General features: G+C 42.0%; 1 protein-coding gene across 22 annotated transcripts in view; it reads right to left on the bottom strand.

Annotated features, from left to right (window-relative positions):
- The window catches only part of Pcbp3 (poly(rC) binding protein 3), a 204758-nt gene that overhangs the window by 105090 nt on the left and 82982 nt on the right, over positions 1 to 16686 (bottom strand). Inside the window, exon 1 of one of the 22 annotated variants that reach the window (XM_076558569.1) lies at positions 2339 to 2445. The exons of the other annotated variants lie outside the window; for them this stretch is intronic. The gene's annotated coding sequence lies outside the window, so the exon portion shown is untranslated. Of the gene's footprint in view, positions 1 to 2338; positions 2446 to 16686 lie in introns of those variants that run through there. 22 annotated transcript variants of the gene reach the window in all.

Genomic DNA, 16686 nt, shown 5'->3' with positions numbered 1-16686 from the left:
AAAATATTGGACAGTACATGGCATCCTAAGCTTATGGTTCCAGCACATGGGAGGTTGAGGTAAGAAGGTAATAAGTTCAAGGCCAGCCTGGGCTACATGGCAAGTTCTAAGCCAGAGTACATAGGATGCACAGGGAAACAGTGTCAAGAAAGAAAGACAGTCTGCCTGACGGAAACAAAGACAAGTTGATTGATTTAATTGTTAACAGAAGCTATTCTGAAAGGATAGCAACAGAATTGTAAATACATACAAAGATATTTCTGATAACCATTTAGAAATTTCATTTATAGTTGAAAATTCTCCACAAAGAAAACTATAAGCCCAATTGCTTATGATGCAAAGCCTAATAGACATGGAGGACACAGCTCTAACGCCCCATGAACACAGACAAGGAGACTTCATGAGCGCAAGACCACCTTCATGGAAAATTTTCAAATGTCTATTTCGAGAAGGAAAACCACAGGTCAGAATCCCTTGTGGTTATGGTTGAAAAAAAAAATCCTCTTAGGTAACATATTATAACCAAGTAGGATTTGACTCATTAATGTTAATTCAGCAAGCAACATAAATTTATAAATCAATATGATTATCATTTTGTAAATTAAAAATAAAGACATACATTTTAGTAAGCATTTGACAAAATAAAGCTTTTGAAAAAACTAACAAGGCCGGGCGGCGGTGGCGCACGCCTTTAATCCTAGCACTCAAGAGGTAGAGACAGGTGGAGTTCCAGGCCAGCCTGGTCTACAGAGCGAGATCCAGGACAGGCACCAAAACTACACAAAGAAACCCTGTCTCATAAAACAAAATAATAAAAAAAAAAAAAAAGAAAAAGGAAAAGAAAAGAAAAAAAACTAACAAAACCATAAATAATTGAATAAGATTCAACAAACATTCATAGTTCTCTGTCAACTCCTTACCCACAGCTATCATGGTACTCAGCTAAAATAATGCTCCGTAAGAAACACTGAGTAAATCGCCCCCAAGAGCAAGAATGCTGCCAGGCTGGCCAGTCTCCTCATGTCTAATCATCAACCACACCAGTACGCTGGTGCATGCTGTAAAGGAGAAGCAATAAAAAAGATCAAGAAATGAAAGAGCATACGGATTGGGATCTTGTAAGAAAAAACAAACAAGAGCAAATAAAGTACGGCTGTGAGCTGCAAGTTTGATGTTCTAAAGTTAGTTGTGTTTATATGCGCTAGCAAGAAAAAAATCAAGATGAAATCAATCACATTTGCAATAATATGGCAAAGAAAAAAACAATTAGAACTAAATTTAACACAAATGCAAACTTTGCCGTGTAAAAACTATAAAACATCACTGGAGGATTTATAAAAGAGCTAAATAAACATAAGCTGTTCTATCTCCTCAGATTCAAAGACTTCCTGTTGTTAGCATGGAAATGCTCCCTAGATTACCTACAGACTCATGCAATCCTTGGCAAATCCACCCTTATTTACAGGAGTGGGCAAGCTGACCCCAAAACTCACACTGAATTACAAACAAACCACAATAGCCTGAGCACCCTTGGACGCCAACAAAGGCAGAGTGCTCACCCTGGCCTGTTTCAAAGTGTGGTCGAAGCTTCCTGGTGTAGAGTATGGCCTGGCACAAGAATACACATGTAAGTCATGGGTTGGAACTGGGAATCCAGAAATAAACCTCTTATCTATAACTACATCATTTTTTTCACTAGGATGCTAAGATGTTTCAACAGGGAAAGAACAGTCTTTTCAACAAATAGTGTTGACAAATGGATATCCTAATGCAAAAGAGTGATTTTGGACCCCTAATTCATACCATATACCAAAGCTAACTAAAAACAGGTGAAACAGTGAAGACTAGAAAACTCTTAGAAGACACATAGGTGTAGATCTGATTTATACATACTTATTGATGGCCTGGGATTAGGCAACAATTTCTTGAACATGACCTTTAGCATAAGCAGCCAAAGGGGAGAAAAATGGATAAAATGGACTTGATCAAAATTAAAAGCATTTCTGTGTCAAATGACACTCCCTAAAGTAAATAGGCCATCCACAGAATGGAAGAAATTTTATAACGACCTTATATTTGATATCCAGAATACACAAAGAGCCCTTACAACTCAACAATAAAAAGACAAACAGCTCAATTAAAAATAGGCAAGGAGTTTGAATGCTGTTTCTTCAAAGAAGATACACAAATAACTAATAAGCAACACTCACACAGCTAGGCATTAGGGAAATGCTAAACAATACCACAACAAGATACTTTCCTACCTACTAGAGTAGCAAGGACGCAAAAGTAGAGATAAGGAGTGTTGACAAGGATGTGGGAAAAGCAGAACACATACCTATTTTGTTAAAGTGTAGAGCACCTTTGGGAGACAGCCGAGCATTTCCTCAAGGTTAGACACATGTGTTATGCAGGCTGCTGAGGGAAAACTTGGCAACAATCTTAGTCAGATGTAGATCCTGCATTCCACGTTACAAAGGTGCCGAGCAAGATGTGCTCGTGATATAACAATGGCATGAGACACGGGAGTAACCAACCAGTTTCTTATTGGGTTTGAGCCCCACGCCACAGGAGGAAATTCATATCTGATACTGTAAAGCTGGCCCTTCTGGCCACAGCCCCTGGGGGGTGGCTACTGATGTTTTTCTATGTAGACGAGATATGCCTGTATTTATGTTTGTGCTCATAGATTAGTGCTACTGTCAACTTTGGTCAGAGAAGCTTCTCTGCGCAGTGGGTGACAGTTACTGATGAGACTCAGAACTAGCTAACGTGCTGGGAATCAGACTGCTGGATGCTCAACTCTAATGGGATAGCTGTCCCAACCTCTCCAAGACTCAAAGAATACCAGAGAAGAGGAGGGGGGGAGGAGAGTAAGAGCAGAGGGAGGAGCAGAGGATGCTGAATGCTGCTTTCCATGCACGGCAGCTACTGCATTCTTATCATGTGTAAGACCTGCATCAAGACGGGACCCATCAACATTCCATCATGGACGGGGAAGGGGTTCACAGGCCCTCTTCCCACCGTAAGGGTCTATAAGGCAGTGAAGGGTTGCTGAGAGGGAAGAGATTTCCTTCAGAGGTGTAGCCACTGGTAAGATGCCCTTGCACCCACAAATAACCCCTAACTTAGGCTCCTGTAAGTAACCCTAATTAAACTCATTCACACACACACACACACACACACACACACACACACACACACACACACACACCATGGAAGTAGAAGGGAACCTAGTTCACAAGAGGAAGAAGATCAGTCAGGGAACAATTAATAAAGGGAATGATATGATCAAAACACATTATACATGTATGACATAGCGCAACAAAGCCCATTATTATGTGTAATTAATATGTGCTAAGAAAAAAATCTAAGAAAAATCTTGCACAGAAATGTTTATAAAAGTATTGATCACAATAGTCAAATATTTATCATCTATAATAAATGTATTCATGCAATGGAGTATTATTTATCCATAAAAAAGGAGGGAATATTGACACCACAATATGGCTGAACTTTGAAAATGTTACGCTGAGTGAAGGGGACAGGCACGAAGTACTACATATTATGTAACTCCACTGACTGGAAGCATCTAGAGCAGGCAAACTACAGAGACAGGAAGTGGCTTGGTGGTTGCCAGGGCCTAGGAAAAGAGAAAAACAGGGCAAGAGTGCTAACAAATATGGAGTTCCCTGAAAGATGATGAAAATGTTCTAGAATCAGAGAGTGGTAATAGCTACACAAACCAGCGAGTATACTACAACAAAGGAGAAAGGGCAGCCTGTGGAAGAATAATATCCTCTTGATGATGGACGAGGAATCAGACAGCCAAGGGGAAAGGGACTGCAGCCTATGTCCATTCCGGATTTTTAAAGAAAGCGGCTCAAAATAGATCAGAGATCTAAACATAAAACCATGTCATTTCTAGGAGAAAACACAAGTGATCATCTTTGTGACTTTGGGCCACAGGAAGCACAGAGCATTTTTTTAAAAGGGCAGCTTTACTTCATCAAAACGAAGCGCTTCCGAGGGAAGTGGAAGATGGCTGCCCAGCAGGAAGACCTGAGTGTGTCTGCCTGGTACCCAAGTCAAGGCAATGGAGCCACAGCTGCTGGAGGCCTGGGGTGCTGACAGGCAGTACCTGATGGGACTCACTGGGCATCCAGCCTAGCCAAAACAACAAGCTTCAGGTTCAGTGAGAGACCCCGTCCGAAAAAAAATAAAGTCAAGGGCTAACAAGATTGACTCAGCAGGTTAAGAAAGCTGCCACCAAACCTGACAACTGAATCCAATTCTGGAGCCCGCCCAGCAGAAAGAGAGAAGTGACCCCTGCAAGGTTGTCCTTTGCCAGCCACATGCACCCTATGTTGAATACGCAAGCACACAAACGTAAATGAAGTGCAATTTAAAAAACAAGGTGGAGATGCAGTGGAGGAAGACACCCCCCATCAGCCTCTGGCCTCTACACATGCTTGCACAGGCAAGCACACATGCACAGACACACACACATACACACACACACACACACACACACACACACACACACACACACACACACAAAATAAGCATTTTGTTTTGTTGTTTGAGGTGTTTTTTTTAAGTTATTAAGAAAATTAAGGTTGAAGTACATTTTGACAGAAAATATCTGGAAACCATATCTGACAAATTACTCATATTAGAGAATGTAACAACACGACTTAAAAGAAAATAAACAGTACAAAAATGTATGAGCAAAATACTCAAACTAACACTTCACCAAAGAAGATAGATGGAATGTAAGTGAGCATGGGGGAAAACCCAATGTTACATGTCACCAGGGGATGCAGAGAAATACCACTACATATTCATCAGAAAGGATGCAAATTTTTAAATTGACAGGTGGAGAGCTGGGCATTTTGACATCACGTGAGCTAATAAGAGCAGCAAATGCAAACTAAGTTGGTAGCATCTAACAGGACCACCCACCACCCACCACAGGACTAGAACCTCATAGAAATACACATACACATAGGGACCTGTTCAAAAAAGGTTACATCGTGTTGCTGCAGAGCATCTAACCTTCTACCACCCAGGGAATGACGGGCTGCGGCACTTACATTAAATATCACACACACACACATATCACTACACACACACACACACACACACACACGCACACACGCACACGCACACTCACTCACCTCAAGAGCATGATAGAAATATGAGATGAACAGGCACTAGAAGCCACACAGCACCTAACTTCACTTATATCACACTCTGAAATGGAAGATTGCCACTATAATCAACAGAGAGTGGTTGTCAGGGGCTCAAAGGGACAGGCCAAGAAGAAAATGGGAGTGGTGAAAATATTCTATATCATGACTGCATTGACAACTGAAACCTCATTTCATCAAAATTCATAAAGCCATGTGCTTAAGAAGAGTAAATCTTATATAAATTATACCTCAGTAAATGATGTTAAAAAATACAATAGTTCCCAAAAGGATAAACATAAGGAAATCTACACCTAGACATTCCATGGTCAAAGTGTGAAGCACAAAAGACACAGAAGGTCTCAAAAGTACTAGAGCATTCCTTTTAAAATCTCTGCTGTAAGCTTCACTTAGAAAGCTAGCTTCATAATAGCAACAGAGCCAAAGACAGTAGAATATAATCTCTGTCACACTCCCAGAAAGTAGCCCACAGGAATGCCTCTTAACACTCAAGTGAAGGATCCTTTGAAAGGTATTTCAAAACATTTTTATCATGGTGCTTTTAGCTTCTCAGTTGCTATCTTTTGAGTCTAGACCACATCTAAAGTAGAATGTAGTATAATGCCATCAAAGCCTTAGGTTGGTTGCTGTGGATATTTAAGGAGACTTGCTACATTTGGACCTCTCGAAGATTTCAAGCTCTATCCAGAGAAGAGAAGGTATTTTAAGTGCTGCAAGGAAAAACAAAATAACCAATAAGTTCTGGTGGTCATGAATAAAACCACTGGCAAATCCTAACAGCAAGCTAAACTTAGGTGATAACAGAAAATGAAATCACTGAGAAATGAGTCCCCCAAACCAAAAAGACCCCTTCCACTGGTGAAGAGACAGCAAATGAGTCAACATCACATATTTCTAGAGCACAGTCTAAAGGTCCCTTGTCTTTCAGCATTGTTTCCTGGGTACATGACCTCTCTTTCCACTGGGGTAGTACTGTGTATGCTACAGCAATCATACTAACTATGTAGAATTGTACTAATAAACTAATAATCACATACTAATATGATATACTAATAAGGTACACCATGATTCCTGCCAACCAGCATCCTCAGCAGTGCACACCTCGGCTGCAGCACACCTGAAAACCAAGAGCACGAGGCCAGCAGCGCTGCACGGAAGTCCGGCAGAGGAGAGCCGGCACTTGAATAAACAGAGAAAGTTAGACCCTGAGAACTGAAGGGCTCCTGCAGTCCTGAGATGTGTGTGCATAAAGGTACTGAGTACTTGTCACTGTGAGACTGAGTATATACATGCAAGGCAAACATGACAAGAGACCCCAAAATGATCCAGGGATGTGAAAACTCAAAGAGGAAAAATAGTCACTGACTAATCCAAAGACAGGAGAAAATGTTGGGAATGGTAAGATGACTCTGGGCAAAGGTGCGTGCTGTGTGAGCCTGATGACTTTTATTCAATCCCTGGACCACACAAAGGTGAAGGGAGGAAAATGAAATCCACAAAGTTGTCCTTTGACCTCCACATGTACCCACACATCACAAACACACATATTTTAATAGTTAAAGAAAAGAAATAAGTAGAAAGTTGAACTAACCTTTTAAAAGGAAAGAAAAGCCAATATAATACTGAATAACCAATCAAAGAAAACTTTAAGTACAGGAGAGATGCAGGTCATCAAGTTTCACTTACTGGCTATGTACAAAATGCTCAGACCTCAAACTGCAGGGTAACAGCACTTTGAAACACAAAAACATTTATGAGACAGGACCACACATATGCCATTCTAAACATGTGTAAAAGTAGTATGGAAACCACCATGTCTACAGCCATGCCCTCAGAAATTAAAGCACTTAAAATATTTTAATGTGTGGGGCATAATGGGCACACTCGTTTAATCCCAGCACTCTGGAGGTAAAGACAGGTGGGTCCCTCTGAGTAGCCTAGTCTACACAGCAAGTTCCAGGCCAGCCAGAATTATATAGCGGGGCCATATCTCAACAAAATAAAATGTTTTCATGTATTTTACATTATATACTCATATATAACTTTAGCATTAAAAATATTTTGATTACTAAGGCTCTGTAGTAGAGCTTGAAATCAGGGATAGTAATACCTCTGGAAGTTCTTTTATTGTACAGGATTGTTTTAGCTATCCTGGGATTTTTGTTTTTCCACATGAGGTTGAGTATTATTCTTTCAAGGTCTATAAAGAATTGTGTTGGAATTTTAATGGGGATTGCATTGAATATGTAGATTACTTTTGGTAAGATGGTCATTTTCACTGTGTTAAACCTACTGATCCATAAGCATGAGAGATCTTTCCACCTTCTAGAAGAGCCCGGCTAGCTCAGTTGGTAAAGCATGAGACTCTTAATCTCAAAGTCATAGGTTCGAGCCCCACATTGGGTACCAGGTCTTGTATAATATTAGAGGGACCAGCCTTATTTTTATACATCCCAGGGGCTCAGGAGAGAGAACTACTAATGGCAGGGACTATTTTCAGAGCACACCGAGCTCTATAGTCCAGTTGCTTTAATTCCTCTGGCATAACATCCTTTATACACAGCTTCAGTTCTGTTCTCATGTCTAGCTCCTTTCTTGCCTGATTTCTCTCTATACTTATCTATTGCTCCCTCTAAGTTCTATCTTAATTCTCTCGTCTTAACTCTGCCTCATCTAGGTCCTTTTCATCTTGTTCTTACCCAGCTAGTACTTCCCCATCTTCCATCTCCTTCCTCTAGTACTCTCTTCTAGCCCTTCAATCTAGTTCTTCCCCATCTCAGTTTGTTCCTCTCAAGTTCTTACCTGTCTAGTTCTTCCATTCTCCTTTCTCTTCTCCATCCCTTGTGCCCTGGAAGTCCTGGTATATATAGCCAGGCTTCCAGGGTCAAATAGAGGGGTGATAAGAATCACACTGAGAGGCAATAACCATTAATTATCATTTGCAACCCCAAAGGGAAGTGACCAATGGGAAAATGAATTAACTAAAGGTTAAATTCGGGTAATATCTAAGAAGAGGGATCTTATGTGCTCAACTATAGTCTTAAATGTGATTGGTAGAAAGTGTTAAGAATCTGTAAGTTGCTAGGTCAATGGGAGAAAATAAAACTGCCTTCTTTTTTCCTGTGGCTCCTATCTGTCCAAGCTATCTGCCGTTTTTTCTACAGGGTGGGGGAAAGTGTGCTCAGTCGCTAGGCAACCTGTGTACAGCTAGATGCCTCTGGTGATAGTTAAAGGGAGGTCTGGAACTGGAGGTAAGGTTTGGGAAAGGAGGAAGTAAAGCTTAATTGGCACATCCGCAAGGCCTTCTCAAACAGGTAGCCTGGATGCTTAAGTCTGTTCTTAGAAAATACAGAGGTATCTCTGATAAGGTACTTTCCTCCATCTGGGGATGAACCTGGCCGGATGCTGCCAATGATGATAATTACAGGGAGGCTTGAACTGGGGTTCTGGCTGAGCATAGCTGTCAGCACAGAAGGTTATCTAAATATTCCTAGAAGTGGTTAGGTAGGGAGTTAGAGGTCTATAAAGTTAGTAAGGCTGTAAGAAAGGAGGGTCAAAGCTAAATTGTATAAAGCTATTACTTAACATCCACCTGACCTAGGCAGTGTATCCTTGTGGAATTTATCTTAAATCAGGAGACTTGCATGTGGACTGTTATTACTGCTAGTCCTTGAAAGTGGCCAAGGGAGATATCTAATATCCAGCTAAAGCCTTTCCTGAGGCTGTTCTCCAAATACCTGGGATGTGTATGTCCAGAGAGTGATCAGTCCACACTGTTAGCCCTTCTTAGGGAAAAGTCAATTGGGAAAACTATGAAGGTACACATGATTTTCATAATAGAAGACAGCTGATATATGACAAGCCAAGTAACACCAAAAGCTCCTTGGAATTTGGCTTCCTCTGGAGGAAATCCTTGATCCCTCCAGGTAGTGACTTTGCCATAACCAGCTGAGTTCTTATGATATATTCCTGCGGCCTGCAGCACTTTTCCAATTTCTTTTTCAAAGACTTGAAGTTCTTGTCATACAGGTCTTTCACTTGCTTGGTTAGAGTTACCCCAAGATATTTTATATTATTTTAGGCAGATTTCTTTCTCAGCCCATTTATCATTTGTATATATGAAGGCTACTTTTCTTTTTTTTTTAGTTAATCTTGTATCCAGCAACTTGACTAAAGGTGTTTATCAGCTGTATGAGTTCCCTGATAGAATTTGGGGGGTCACTTATGTATAATATCATATCAACTATGATTAATGATACTTTGATTTCTTCCTTTCCTATTTGTATCCCCTTGATTTCCTTTAGTTGTCTTATTGCTCTAGCTAGAACTTCAAGTACTATACTGAATAGGTATATATAGAGAGGACAAACTTGTCTTGCTCATAATTTTAGTGGAATTGCTTTGAGTTTCTCTTCATTTAATTTGATGTTGGTTGTTGGCTTGCTATATATTGCTTTTATTATAAGGTTTTTATCATGAAGGTGAGTTGGATTTTGTCAAAAGCTTTTTCAGCATCTAATGAGATAATCATGTGGGTTTTTTTTTGTTGTTGTTCTTTCAGTTGTTTATATGGTGGATTACATTGACAGAGATGCCTAATGATATTCTGCTATACTCACAGATTGGTGCCTAGCCCAACTGTCATCAGAGAGGCTTCACCAAGCACTGAGTAGTGGAAAAAGATGCAGAGACCCACTGCCAAACATTAGGCAGAGCTCAAGGATTGTAGGAGACAGAGGGGTCAAGGACACCACAAGAAAATCCACAGATTCAACAAACCTGGGCTCACGAGGCTCACAGAGACTGAACCGACAACCACAGAGCCTGCATGGGATTGACTTAGGCCCTCTGCATATATGTTACAGTTGTGTAGCTTGGTCCTCTTGTAAGATTCCTAACAGGGGAGCAGGGGCTATCTCTGACTCTTATTGGCTTTTGGGACCCTACTCCTCATACTGTGTCACCTTGGCCAACTTTAATACATGGGGAGGTGCTTAGTTTTACTGCAACTAGATATGCCATGTTTTGTTGATATCCATGGTAAGCCTACCCTTTCCTACACAGAAACAGAGGAGGAATGGATTGAGGGAGAAAACAGAAGGGGTGGGGAAGGGGCTTGGAGGAGAGGAGGGAGGGGCAACTGCAGCTGGGATGTAAAATAAATAAATAAAAGAAATACTTTGAAATAACTCATACGCTAAAAAAAGAAACAAAAGAATAACTTATAAGTTGAGGATTATCTAAATCTGTACAATGCAACAAGTACTGTCTAGAGGGAAAGGCCTAACTTTAAATGTTTATTGACTTTTTTAAAAAGCTGAATACCACTGGACATGGTGGCACAGGCCTGTAATCCCAGTTCTAGAGAGGCTCAGGCAGAAGTGTTTCAAGTTCCAGGCTAGCCTGGGCCACGAAGACAAACATGGCATGTATTAGCTTTCTTTGTGTTACTGTGATAAAGCACTAACCAAAATTAACTTGGGGAAAGGAAAGTTTTATTGGGTTACAGGCCATAGTCCATCACTGAAAGAGAAGCCATGTCAGGAACTCAAAGCAGATACATGGAGGAAGGAACTGAAGCAGAGACCATGGAGGAATGCTGCTTACTGGATTGCTCTCCACAGCTTGCTTAGCATGTTTTATTTTTATACAACCTAGGACCACCTACCCAGGAAGAGGGCATTTTCTTGATTACTACTTAATATTGCAGGACCCAGCCCACTGGGGTCAGTATCATCACCATCCCCAGGCAGGTGGGCCTGGGCTGTGTAAAAACACTAACTAAACAGAAGCCAGAGAGAGAGAGAGCGAGAGAGAGAGAGAGAGCGAAAGAGCGAGAGAGAGCGAGAGAGAGCGAGAGAGAGAGAGAGAGAGAGAGAGAGAGAGAGAGAGAGAGAGAGAGAGCAGTGAGCAGCATTCCTTCATGGTTTCTGTTGCCTCAAGTTCCTTCTTGTCTTGGCTTCCTAGATGCTCAGAAGAAGAAATAAGCCCTTCCTCCCTAAGCTACTTTGGATCATCGTGTTTATCACAGCAACAGAAAGCAAACCAGAGCAGTAACCTACTTCCTCTAACTAAATCCCACCTCCCAGGGAAGCTATCAAATGATGAGTCCATCAGTGAAGCAAATCCAATAAGCACAGCTCTCAAAATCCAGTCACCTCTCAATGACGAGACCCAGCAGCTGAGGACCAAGGCTTTAAATATAGGAGCTTTAGGGGAGGAGCCTGTATATCTAAACCAAAACACAAAAACGACTTTTGTTTTATAATATATATATAAATGAATGAATGAATGAATGAATGAATGAATGAATGAATGAATGAAAACCTAGCCACTAGGGTAAAGACTGACAACTGAAGTGCTGGGAGAGAGAAAATCAGTTTTCTCCACTAGAGTGACACCAGGCACGTCAACCACCCCAGGACAGGCCTCATGTTCAGGAGTAGTTGACCAACATATAACTGGACGCCACAGTTTTTTGTTTTGTTTTGTGCACTTTTATTTGGTGACAGTTTCAGGGGGAGCTGTTGTTTTGCGGGGGGTAGTTTTGTTTTCTTGGTTTGGGGAGACTTTGCTTTTGTACTGAGTTTCTGTATTTTGAGAAGTTAAAGTTAGGTGAGTAGGGATGGGGAGAAGATCTGGAAGGATTTGGAGGAGGGGAAAACATGATCAAAATATATTTAAATTGAAAAATTGTTTTAAATAATAAAAACATCATTAAAAAATAAGCCACAACACAAATACCAGAATAAAACATGGATGATTTCTTTTAATGAAAGTATAGAAAAAGGCACGAGCCAAGTTTGGTGGCACATGCCTCTAGTCCCAGCACAAGAGGGGGCAGGCAGGGGAACTTCTATGAGTTTAAGGTCCTCCTGATCTAAAAGCAAGTTCTAGGCCAGCCAGGGACACACAGTGGGACTAGCTCAGAAATTCAAAATCCAGATGAAAGAATGGATACATACACATTTCAAAGTGTCTGGCATACCAAAAATGTCAAGATACGAAAGCACAAACAACAAATTGCAGAGAGTATTTTTAACAGTTTGGAAAGATAGCTGAGTTAGTGAGCAGCTGCCACACAAGCCCAGGGGCCCTGGGACTCACGGGGCAGCCAGCACTCCTAAAGAGCAAACCTTTGTCCCGGGGAGAAGACCCTGTCTCCAAAAACAAGGTGTTCGCTCCTGAGAAATGACACCTGAGGTTGACCTCTAACTTCTACACACACACAGGCGCATGCACACACACAAAATAATATTTGTAGCATACATCACAAGAAATAATATCTTTAATGTATCTACCAACAATCCATCAATAAAATTCTCCTAAACTGAAAGGGCAAAAAGATCAAGAACTTTACAGAAAATATGAAAAAAGATGTTGAAATGAAACAAATGCCCCACTTTACTGGAAGAGAAATGCAACTTATACCACCCAGAGCTATCATGATCACTTGTCACTTTGGGAAAAAACTCAAGAATTTCAGGACAGACTGTAGGCCCAGCCCTGGTTGTAAAGCCACTGAACATTGTCCTGGTGGCTTGGGACATGGCCACTGTTCTGGAAGAGTAAATTGTGCTGCCATTAGACCAAGGGCTATCCTTGCAAGACTTTCCAGGAAGACTCAATACCATGAGAATACAACTGCTCAAGGTCATCATCCATCACATCACTGTTGCAGCTTTACAATACTGTGAACTATTTAGCCTTCCTAGCACCCCAATAGACAGGAAAGCAGCCTAGAGAGCAAAGAGGAAAAGGGTGGGCTGGCACTGGATGACTTGAAGAAGACAGAGCCATAGGAAATCCCAAAGTACAGAAACACAGGCATGGAAAGCCGCATGGCACTCTGGGCAAATCTCATTCAATTCCATGCCTGAAAAAGTCAAAATAGTAAATTTTGTTCTATATATTTCATAATAAAATAGTGAAAAAAGGAGCATATGTAGCAACATATGTTATATATATTCTATGTGAGAACGTTTGGAAACATGGATATATCTGATTTTTATAAAATACAATACAGAAAAGATAATTAACAAATTTTAAAAATTAACCCACAGTGCTATACTAATGACTATGTGAGTGCTTAACAAACAGCCCTGGGGGAAGCAGGGAGGTCTGCATTTAGCACTAGCCAGAGGAGTTTCTTTTGGTCTTAGAATACACTACCACCTGAGGGGTGGGGCTTGTAGGAAGAGAAAGGACATGTAGCATTGAGCTGTTTTTTATTTCTGTATTATATGTATATGCATGATGTGTATGTATAGACACATTTGGATGTTTAACATGCGAGAACATTGTGTGTGTGTGTGTGTGTGTTCATGATGTCTGTGCGTATACACATGGTGACTTCCATGTGTATGTATGTGTGTGTATGTGTGTGTGTACAAATAGTGACTTGTGTGTGTGTGCACATGTGCACTTGTGCAGAGCAACCTCTACGTGTGGTGTGTGCACTTGTGTACACAGTGACTTCCGTGTATATGGGATGTGTGCAGGGGTGGGGTGGGGGGTGTGCATAGTGACTTCCTAGTACTGACCTCTATGGAACTAGAAGCAGCAATGCCCCAATAAACAGTAAAAAGTACACCTACACCCAGAATTCAGTCTTTGAATATTTCCATACTACAAAAACCCAGAGCCTTAAAGGAAATCTGGATGGGGGCTGGGAAGAGTAAGTACAACTAACGCTTAAAACATTAAATAAGAAAATAAGGAAATAATTTGATTTGTTTTTTAAAGTGTGAAAGGAAAAGGATTAGGAAGAAGAGAGAGGAGTGAGGTAATGGTCCTTCCATCCACAGTTAGCCTCAAGATTCCTTCTGGCCAGACCTAGACATTTGAACTCCCAAATCACAGAGACCCGTGAATGATACATCCAGCTACTAACAAATTAGAAATCAGGAATTTCACAGGGCAAAACTGATAATACTAGATAAGCAAATAAGGAAGATGGCCACGTCTAAAAGTGTGAGTGGAAATTGTACCAGAACTGAACCAAAAGCACATACAAGCACTGTAGTAGGCTGATCCAGGTAGGGCATACCAGTAGATGCGAACCTGGGGCTCTGATCTAGAGCAGGGTAGGCAGAAGCTTACTGGGTCTTCCCTCCAGAGAGTGTGAGAGTCTAAACAGCCAAGGTTCCTGACTAGTAAAGCAACTCCATGTCACCAAATAGGTCCCCGAATAGGGCAGGTAGACATTCTGTATCCCAAAGTGGATTAATAGCAAGGGCATCATCCACAAAGGTAATGTCTAACCAAGAATTCATGAACTAGATCATAAGGATAAACCCAAACAGATAGGATTTTTGAGTGGTTTTGCATTGGTTTGGTTTGGTTTTGGTTTTGAGACAGTGCCTCACTCTGTAGTCCTAAAACTGGCTATGTAATCCAGGCTAGCCTTGAACTAATGGCCGCCTTCCCACCTCAACTCCCTGTGCTGGCATTACAAGTGTAAGCCAACATGCCAGGCTGGTTAAAGACCTTTTATTTCATGAAAGAGGTTGTGTTCTTCAAAATGTCAACATCACAAAAATGACAGAAGGCCGTGGGAAACACTCCAAGTTAAGAGAACACAGCCACATCCAATAGAGCACCGTCCCCAGCCCATCTAGGTCCTGACTCTCTAAGGACATTTGGCAATGGACATGCTCAAGGGCAGGGCTGGCAGGGTCGCTCAGCAGGGAAAGCACTGGCTACACAAGCCTGACCATGTAGGTTCCATGGAAAGAGAAGACTCCACAAAGTTGTCCTCTGTTCTCAATATGTAATAAATGGCGGCATGGCATGTGCCCACATATGTCTGTCTGTCTGTGTTTCTCTCTCTGTCTCTTTGTCTCTCTCTGTCTCTGTCTCTCTCTCACTCTCTCTTTCACACACACACAATCATACTTTAATTATTTTTAATTTTTTTAAATTTTCTATTAGCACACTTCCATATCTCAAGTTTTCAGAGTCATACATTTTCACAGCCACCTATCCGTCGCCTCCATCAGTCTTCAGCTTTTTCAACAGAAGTGACTCAAAGCTGTCTCACGATGGTGATGGCAACCCAAGGACGTCGCTCTGGCCTGATGTCACTGAGTTTCTGAGCCTCTTGTTGGAGAAAAGAGGAAATATCTGTGATTGAAGGGCCCCGGACATGGACACTAATCCTGACACTGGCACGGGCCACAGTGAATACATTCCAGACCTCTCATAGTTAACAATGATGAAGGGAAGGGGTGAAGCTAGAGTCTGGACTTGGGCCCATCCAATGCTGACTCACCTCAGGTTTCTGCTACTTCAGTGATAAACTAGGAGAATCGAGACCTTGAAGATTCAGTGAGGAACTTCTGCCTGGAACATTACACTCATTACAGAAACCATCTGGTCATATATTTATTCCTAGAAAGAAGTTGACCCCTGTCCCCTCACCCTCTTATAGCAGCTGAAATAGCCTACAAGTCCTGCCCATACCTCCTCCCCATGGTACTGAGCAGGCACATCCTACTGGTGGTGGGAAAGCAGGGGAAAGGACCTAGCCAAGGTCACAGAGTGATTCCAAGAAAAGCAGTGTGCAAAAAGTATTCCCAAGCTATAACCTGACTCCCCAGGCCAGCTGGGCTCTGATCAGAGAGCTCCAGTCCCATGATTTCCACCCATACTCGGGATGAACACAAGGGAATGGGGAGCCAAGCTTGCTCTTGCCCGCCTCAAAACAGCTCTCTACAGCTACAACCAGGTCTGGCCTAAGACCCAGCCCCTTCACAGGGTGGGTAGGCTTAAGAGGCAGTCCCCTCACCGGCTTGTGAAGAAGCCAGGACACAAGTCGGGGGGAAAAAATCAAACACATTTTCTCAACAGAGTTGGCAGACCTGTAGGTAACAATCTTGCACGGTAGAAGAGAAATTAACTAGGCCACTGAGAATAAAGCTCTCACCACACACACGTGCCATACACATACACATACACACACACACACACACACACACACACACCTCTCTCTCTCTCTCTCTCTCTCTCTCTCTCTCTCTCTCTCTCTCTCTCTCTCTCTCTCTCTCTCAGCCTCCTTTACTACAGCCGAGAGTTTCTGGGGCCGGTTGCCGGTTGCCCCTCACATGCAAAGCCAAGGCAGCATCTAAGACACGATTAAGAAATGAGACAGTGTGGATGGTGACCAAACCCCAGAACAGGAGAGAGCAACCTGATACATACTATTGCCTTGTGGGGAAGGGAAAGGAGACCCAAGATAAGAGGGCGAATAAAATGAGAAAACATTAACCAGGAAACAACAGCATCCTGGGCCCACAACGCTGGGTGACATTCCTAAGAGTCAGGAGCCATAGCTGCCCTGAGCTGGAGCTTAGATTATGATACGACTATCCCACGATGTCCCTCCCTCCCATCCCCCAACCTCTCACCCTGCCCCCAGGAGCACGGCAGAAATGCTGTGGAGCATCTATACCGAGCATTTGTCTCAATGTGT

This window comes from Peromyscus maniculatus, chromosome 21 (assembly GCF_049852395.1).
Source record: "Peromyscus maniculatus bairdii isolate BWxNUB_F1_BW_parent chromosome 21, HU_Pman_BW_mat_3.1, whole genome shotgun sequence".
In the NCBI taxonomy this organism is placed as follows: domain Eukaryota; kingdom Metazoa; phylum Chordata; class Mammalia; order Rodentia; family Cricetidae; genus Peromyscus; species Peromyscus maniculatus.
The sequence above is the reverse complement of the archived record's forward strand: the minus strand, read 5'-3'. Positions and strand labels throughout refer to the sequence as shown.